This window comes from Pelobates fuscus, chromosome 5 (assembly GCF_036172605.1).
Source record: "Pelobates fuscus isolate aPelFus1 chromosome 5, aPelFus1.pri, whole genome shotgun sequence".
Lineage (NCBI taxonomy): Eukaryota > Metazoa > Chordata > Amphibia > Anura > Pelobatidae > Pelobates > Pelobates fuscus.
The window spans coordinates 360,315,872-360,325,127 of NC_086321.1; positions in this window are offsets into that span (position 1 = coordinate 360,315,872).

The following is a 9,256-nucleotide window of genomic DNA, read 5'->3' on the forward strand; positions in this document are numbered from 1 at the left end:
CCTAGGAGTGATGAGACATTGTTTAACATACCAGGAGTTTGGGCAGAGAACAACCCACCAGGACTGGCCTGCAATATTCCACCAATAAAAATTGAACTGAAACATGGGGTTTATCCAGTGAGCCTAAGACAATATCACATTCCGCAGAAGGCTAAGAAGAACATCCAATCCTATCTGGATAAGTTCATACGGTATGGTATCCTAAAATTCTGTACTTCCCCCTGGAACACCCCATTGCTGCCTGTTCAAAAGCCCGGTACAGATGAGTATCGACCTGTACAGGACTTAAGAGCAGTCAATGATGCGGTTGTTAGCATACATCCAGTTGTACCCAATCCATATAACCTGCTTGCTTTAATTCCGGGCGGGGCTACTTACTTCACAGTCTTAGATCTCAAAGATGCCTTCTTTTGCCTCCGAATTGCCGCAGAAAGCCAATGTATTTTCGCTTTCCAATGGGAGAACGCTGTAACGGGCTCAAAACGCCAAATGACTTGGACAAGACTGCCCCAAGGGTTTAAAAATTCACCTACCCTATTTGGTTCAGCTCTAAGTCAAGATCTACTGGATTTCGAGTCTATCCCAGGAGAATGTGTATTGTTACAATATGTAGATGACTTGTTGATAGCAGCAGTTACAAAAGAAAAATGTCAGCAAGCAACGCACGATCTACTACATATTCTCTGGAAGGCAGGATACAAGGTGTCCAGGAAGAAGGCTCAGTTGTGTTTGCCAACTGTCAAGTATCTGGGATTCCATATCTCTGAAGGTCAAAGGATTATGGGGCCAGAGAGAAAAGAAGCTGTCTGCCAAATACCAATACCCAAGAATAGAAGACAAGTGCGAGAATTCTTGGGGGCAGCAGGCTTCTGTAGGATATGGATTCCCAGCTATGCGATACTGGCAAAACCTCTGTACGCAGCCATCAAAGGTACAGAGCACGACCCCTTCTTATGGACCCAAGAACAGCAAACGGCATTTGAAGATGTGAAGAAGGCTTTGATGAGTGCCCCAGCATTAGGTCTACCTGATCACACACGACCATTCTACTTATATGTACACGAGCAAAGAAGAATGGCTGTGGGAGTATTGACACAGTACTTGGGATCATGGCAAAGACCTGTTGCCTACATGTCTAAGCAACTGGATGCAGTGGCCAGCGGACTTCCACCTTGTCTAAGAGCCGTAGCTGCAGCCGCCCTGCTAGTAGCTGAAGCCGATAAACTCACTCTGGGTCAAGAACTTTATGTACGAGTCCCACATGCAGTACAGACGTTGTTGGATTACAAAGGAAATCATTGGTTTAGTAACAGCCGTATGACCAAGTATCAAGCAATGTTGTGTGAAAACCCAAGAGTGCATTTAGAGACTGTAAACACCTTAAATCCAGCTACCCTTTTGCCGCAACCTACTGAAAGTCAACATGATTGTTTGGAAGTAATGGATGAAGTATTTTCAAGTAGACCAGATCTTCGTGATTTTCCCATCCAGAACCCCGATGTTCAATATTACACCGACGGCAGTAGTTATGTGAAAGAAGGGATCCGCTATGCAGGATATGCAGTGACAACAATAGACAAGGTGATAGAAGCTCGGCCACTGGCGAAAGGAACATCAGCACAAAAGGCAGAATTAATAGCACTAACACGAGCGTTACAATTGGCTGAAGGTTTAAGAGTAAATATCTATACGGACTCTAAGTATGCGTTTTTAACCACTCATGCCCACGGAGCTTTGTATAAAGAAAGAGGACTACTGAATTCAGAAGGCAAAGAAATCAAGTACGCAGCTGAAATCCTACAACTATTGGAAGCAGTGTGGGAGCCGAAAGAAGTCGGTATCATACATTGTCGAGCGCATCTGAGAGGAGATGGTGATGTAACCAAGGGAAATCGGATGGCAGATAGTGCAGCTAAGCGTGCTGCTGAATCAGGAAGACAGGAGTATGTGGGGCATATAGCTGCTCTTATACCAACTCCACTGTCCCAATGGACTCCAGTTTATACAGCTCAAGAAGAGGAGTGGTTAAAGACTGAACCGGGAAAGTATTTGGAGAACAAGTGGTATCAGCTAGAAGATGGAAGAATAGTCATACCAGCATCACTAGCGGTAGAAATTGTCCAAAATTATCACAACGGGACACATTCTGGGAGAGACAGTACTGAAGAATCTCTCAGGAAACATTTCTACATACCAAGATTGTCCAACTTGACTCAGGCCATTGTACGCAGATGTGTAACGTGTGCTAAGAATAATGCAAGACAAGGACCAGTAAAGCCACCAGGAGTCCAGTTTATGGGGGGACTCCCCATGTCCGATCTACAAATAGACTTTACAGTAATGCCTAAATCGGGTGGACATCGTTACCTGTTGGTAATTGTGTGCACCTATTCAGGCTGGGTAGAAGCATGTCCTACTCGTACAGAGAAAGCAGGAGAAGTTGTAAGATTCCTGCTACGAGAAATAATACCCCGATATGGACTACCCTGTTCTATAGGATCGGACAATGGTCCAGCTTTTGTTCATCAGTGCCTACAACAACTGACTCATATGCTTGGTATAAAGTGGAGGCTTCATACTGCATATAGACCCCAGAGTTCTGGTAAGGTAGAGAGAATGAATAGAACTATAAAGAACCAGTTGGCTAAAATGTGTCAGGAAACCCAACTTAAGTGGAACGTTCTCTTACCCATAGCTTTATTGCGAATCCGCAGTACCCCTACCAGAAGGATGGGCCTCTCTCCTTTTGAAATCATGTATGGGCGACCACCTCCCGTACTTGGTAACTTAAGGGGGGACTTGAGTCAGTTGGGAGAAGGAATTACCCGGCAGCAGGTTGTAGAGTTGGGTAAGACTATGGAGGAGGTACAGAAATGGGTACAAGATAGATTACCTGTGAATATTTATCCCCCTGTTCATAGTTATCATCCAGGAGACCAAGTGTGGATTAAAGAGTGGAATAATGTACCGTTAGGGCCCAAGTGGAGAGGTCCTTATGTTGTTCTTTTGTCTACCCCTACAGCGATAAAAGTAGCCGAAGTAACTCCGTGGATACATCACTCCAGGGTTAAACCAGCAGCAGTCGATTCTTGGCAAATTACAGCAGATCCAGAGAATCCCTGCAAGATCCGGTTGAAACGCACTACTCAGTCGGAGTAACGAGGAATTATTGTGGATTACAAATTTTATTGTTACAGGTGTGAGTGAGAAGGCCATAATAAAGCCTGTCCGCTTACCAACACATAGTGTATAAGTCAGGAAAGTCTCGAAGGGACACCTGTGAAGACGAGCAGAACTCCATTCCCTGCAGCCCTCACATCCTGGAAGCTGAGGTTCCATCGCACGGACGAAGACTGAGGATGACGGCGAAAGATGTGCTTTTGATTGTGTTTATTTATATGTGTTTTTATATTCAGGAAGGTAGAGGTACCGACACTCCTAGCGTTGAGGTATGCATTAAGACTACGAGAACAGGTAACCATATTTCCCAAACCCTAATTTGGCATTCACAATACGAATGTAAAGGAGAGGTATCAAGATGTAGATACCTAAATATAGACTATAGTGTGTGCCATTTAGGAGTAGGAGAACCTAAGTGCTTCAGTCCAGAGTATCAACCTCGTACAATTTGGTTGACTCTCAGGAATGGAGATCCTCAGGGGACCCTAATTAATAAGACGGTGTTAGAATCCGTACATTCTTCGGGTGTTCTGCTATTTGATGCATGTAAGGCGATATCAAGTGGTAGAAAACCGTGGAATGTATGTGGGGATCTTAGATGGGAGAGGACGTATGGGTCTAATGATAAATATATTTGTCCCAGTAGTAAAAATAAATATGTGAGTCCTAGATGCCCCAATAAAGACTATAACTTTTGTCCATATTGGTCTTGTGTGGGGTGGGCGACTTGGGGACAGACAGTAGATAAAGACATGATAGTGACTAAGTTGCCGACTAGCCCTTATTGTAAGTCTATGGAATGCAACCCAGTCCATATACTTATTAATAACCCCGACAAGTTCCTAGATAAGTATGGAAATTTATTTGGGTTTCAGATATACGGGACGGGTTTAGATCCTGGGACATTATTGTTTATAGGAATAGAGACTGATACGGTATCCTCCCAGACTCATCAAGTATACCATTCCTTTTATGAAGAGATGAGTATAGATAATAAGATCCCCCATAACGCTAAAAACCTGTTCATTGACCTAGCTGAAAGTATTGCCGGTAGTCTTAATGTTACCAACTGCTATGTGTGTGGAGGTACTAACATGGGAGACCAATGGCCTTGGGAAGCAAAGGAGGTAATGTCCGGTTCTGAGGCAGTTGACCAACTAATATCTACACAAGCCGATTATCATTTGAGTGTTAGAGGTAAATCTGAGTGGAGATTAAAGACCTCCATCATAGGTTATGTTTGCATAGCAAGGAAAGGAATAATGTATAATACTTCTGTAGGAGAATTAACTTGTCTAGGGCAAAAAGCTTATGATGATGATACTAAAAATACAACTTGGTGGTCGGCTTCAAATGTCTCAGAACCATCTAACCCGTTTGCTAGATATGCCAGTTTAAAGGATGTGTGGTTTGATTTATCCATCACATCTACCTGGAGAGCCCCAGCAAATTTGTACTGGATCTGTGGTAAGAAAGCCTATTCGGAGTTGCCACAGGACTGGGAAGGGGCATGTGTGTTGGGTATGCTCAAACCATCCTTCTTCTTGTTACCGATTGAAACAGGTGAGACTTTAGGTGTTAAAGTGTATGATGTGAATCATAGGAAGAAAAGGGGACCCTTAGAGATAGGCACCTGGGAAGATAATGAATGGCCTCCCCAGCGTATCATAGATTATTATGGGCCAGCCACGTGGGCAGAAGATGGTACCTTTGGTTATAGAACCCCAATTTATATGCTCAACCGTATTATAAGATTACAGGCGGTGGTTGAGATTATTACTAATGAGACCTCACAAGCACTCAATCTTCTAGCGAAGCATAATACCAGGATGAGGACAGCAGTGTACCAGAATAGATTAGCCTTGGATTACCTTTTGGCAGTAGAGGGAGGTGTATGTGGGAAGTTTAACCTGAGCAATTGCTGTCTTCAAATAGATGACGAAGGGCAAGCAATAGCTGAGCTTACTAGCCATATGGTTAAACTAGTGCATGTGCCTACTCAGGTATGGAAAGGGTACAATCCAAGTAGTTGGTTTGGTAGCTGGTATGAGTGGTTTGGAGGGCTTAAGGCAGTGGTAGGTGGAGTCCTACTGATTTTACTGTTGTGTCTACTCCTACCGTGTCTTATACCCTTAGTAGTTAGGTCTGTGCAAAGCCTGATAGGAAGTATAGCAGAGAGGAAGGCTGCTGCACAGATAATGGCGATATATAAGTATAAGGCTCTAGATCAAGGAGAACCAATGCAGGAAGATGAGTGTTAAAAGATTCACATCATAAGATAAGTCTGGTCTGGTTCATGGTAACCTGAGGTATATGCAAACCAAGGTTAAGTGATGCCTCAAGTAATTGTGAAATATCAGAGGCATCAAAGGGGGGAATGTGATGTAATTCCAGTAAAATACAAGTTTAGCAGGCTAAGATTGCCACAAGGCATATGTATGTATATGTGTTTGTAGTATCAGTTAGTTAATTACACGTAGCTAAGATACTGTTATCACTGTACTGACCAGGTGCAGGAATGTAAGAACTGGAATTACGCGTCCCTCTCCTTTGTATCAGATGAGCCACGTGGTTAGACCGGATGGATGAGTTTAGACTCTATTTATTAAATAGGTTAAGGGTATGTGTGGGTGTAGTTAATTGTGGGAGGAGCTACAGTGCTATATAAGGAATGTACTCTATGTATTCAGTACTCAGACTTTGCTGTATTTTGGTGACGCTAGTCCCTCTGAGTCCCGATCGGTGATCCAATAAAGAATCTCTTCCTTCCTGAAGAAACCTGTGTCCATCTCTCTGTGCTTGGCTTCCGTCAGTTTCTCCGGTATCAATAATACTCCCAGTAATGTGTCTGAGTGTATAACAGAGCTCCACAGTAATAATACTCCCAGTAATGTGACTGAGTGTATAACAGAGCTCCACAGCAATAATACTCCCAGTAATGTGTCTGAGTGTATAACAGAGCTCCACAGCAATAATACTCCCAGTAATGTGTCTGAGTGTATAACAGAGCTCCACAGCAATAATACTCCCAGTAATGTGTCTGAGTGTATAACAGAGCTCCACAGCAATAATACTCCCAGTAATGTGTCTGACTGTATAACAGAGCTCCACAGCAATAATACTCCCAGTAATGTGTCTGAGTGTATAACAGAGCTCCACAGTAATAATACTCCCAGTAATGTGACTGAGTGTATAACAGAGCTCCACAGCAATAATACTCCCAGTAATGTGTTTGAGTGTATAACAGAGCTCCACAGCAATAATACTCCCAGTAATGTGTCTGAGCGTATAATAGAGCTCCACAGCAATAATACTCCCAGTAATCTGCCTTCAAACTACAATAAATGTGCTTAGATGTCAGTCTGTGTAAATAAGATACATTGCTCTTGTTTTACATTACAGTTTACTTGTTTATATTGCTACTAGTAAGTCACCTAGATTCTCCGTCCGCCCAAACTCCACTCCTAAAAGTATAGTGTCCCTATTTTGTCCATTTAAAATGTTGGGTGGTATGGAGCACTAATTTTAGAGCGATATAGAAAATTTGCTTCATACTCACCGATATTTTCTTTTCCCGTATGTATGCCATGGCAGCACTACAGCTATAGTGTATAGCTCCGCACCCTTCCAAACCGGACAGGAACACCTCCTATCCTAATTAAAACAATAAACGAGAGACGCCTCCTCCTACCCCTCAGTCTGAGTCCAAAGCCACAAACGAGAAACCCCCCAAAAAAGGGTGGGACTGTAGTGCTGCCATGACATACATCCGGTAAAAGAAAATATCGGTAAGTATGAAGTCAATTTTCTATTTGGCAGCACTACAGACTACAGACCCAAGCTAAGGATGTAAGGGAGGGCCAGAAAACAACCAACACAGAAATATGATGCCCAGAAACACTCATTTATTATGTACATTATTACAATGCCGTTAATAGGAAATTTCTACCAAACTCAGAAGTAGAAGATCTGGCAACATCCAACCAATAATGGTGAATGAAAGTGTTGAATGAAGACCAGGTTGCTGCTGAACAAATGTGGTCAGGAGGAATATTTGCTGCAGCTGCCCATGAAGAAGCCAATGACCCGGTGGAATGGGCCCTGAGACCCGACGGTACTTGAACCTCAGAGGCCTCATATGCCTGAGAAATTGCTGTGATTACCCAGAGACCAATAGTTGCTGCAGAAACTGATTGACCCATATGATGACCAGAAAGAATGATAAAGAGGCTAGATGATTTTCTAATGCCAGAAGTACGGTTCAGGTAAATGGAAATACAACTGACCAAGTCCAGACAATGCCATTTCTTTTCCTCTGCAGATGAAGGATGAGGGAAGAATGCAAGACCTTAGGAAAGAAGACATGGCCTTAGGATGGAAGGCTGGAATAGTCAGAAAAATACTCTATCCTCTTGCAGTATAAGGAAAGGAGATTCGCACGAAAGAGCATGAAGCTCTGAAATCCTTCTACCTGATGTAAGAGCCACCAGAAGAACTGTTTTCCCTGTTAAATTCAATAAGGTACTCAAATTGAGTACCAGACAAAGCTTGCAGTACCAGAGGCAAGTTCCAGGGAGGAGAGTAAGATCTTACCGGAGGACGCAATTTCAAGTCTGCCTGAAAATATCTACATATATCTGCCTGAAAAGCCAGCTTTTGGTCCAAGAGGATGGAGAGAGCTGGGATTTGCACGTTAAGGGTGCTAAAACTAAGGCCTTTATCAAATCCTTCCTGAAGGAACTGAGGGATGTTGCTTATACCTGGAAGCTGAGGAAAATTCATGAATATGACACCAGCCACAGAAAATATTCAAAATACGGTAATATGTCATGGATGTTGATTTGTTTCTTGCTTTAAGCAAAGTATCGACAACCGATACTGAGAAGCCTTTCTTTAAGAGTCGTTGCCTCTCAACTTCCATGCCATCAACTTCAAATTCTGGGGTGCAGGATGAAAGACTGGAACTTGGAGGAGTAACTGGTGTTGATATGACAGATCTAGAAGGAGATCCTGGCATAATTTTTGAAGCAGAGGGAACCATGGTCGTCTGGGTCAATATGGAATTATTGCTAGAATGGTCACAGGTTCCTGTTGGATTCTTTTCAATAAAGGAAAAATGAGAGGTGTTGGGGGAAACACATACCCCAGATGGAACTTCCACTCGCAGCATAGTGCATCCCTGTCTTCCACCAAAGGGTCGAAGAAACGCGAGAAGAACCTCCTCACCTTGCTGTTTTGAGATGTTCCCATCAAGTCTACTTGTGGAAGGCCCCATTTCTGGACTAGGCACTTGAATGCTTGTGAAGAGAGAGCCCATTCCGATGGATCTATTCTCACCCTGCTCAGATAAACTGCCAATAGGTTGTCCTTGCCAGGTAGATAAACTGCCTTGATGACCTTCAGATTTGTTTCTACTCAAGTCATAAGAGGGAGAATAGTTGCCATTAGATCCCTGCTTTTTGGACATCCTTGGTGGTTGAGATAGGCTACTGCTGAGGTATTGTCTATTCTCACATTTACCCACTGATGTTTCAGGGAGGGAAACCAGAGCTAGAAGAGCTTGTAATACAGATCGCAATTCCAGGATGTTTGAAGATTGGTGTTTCAATCTGCTTTTCCATAAACCCTGGATGTGTTGGGAACCCAAGTGTGCACCCCAACCTGACTGACAGGCATCTGTGGTTAACGTCATCCAAGGGATTGATCCCAGAGGAAATCCTTGATAAATGTTTTGATCGGTCAGCCACCATAACAGCTCTTTCTTGACTTTGTCTGAAATAAGAATAGGCTGATTCAGGTCCTTGTTCGAATATTGGTATAGGAACTCTATTTGAGGAATTCTCATGTGCCACTGTGCCCATCTCGTAATCCCTATTGTCGATGAAAGACTCCCTAAGAGATGACTACTCTTGCTGGAACAGACAGATGAGGAATCAGCTGGAGAATTTTCAACTGGAGTCTTAGACCTCTGTCCAAGGATAGGGATACCCTTGCACTTGCTGTATCAAATCTTGCACCTAGGTATACCATTACCTGAGATGGAGAGATCTGACTTTTCCTGAAGTTGACTATCCAG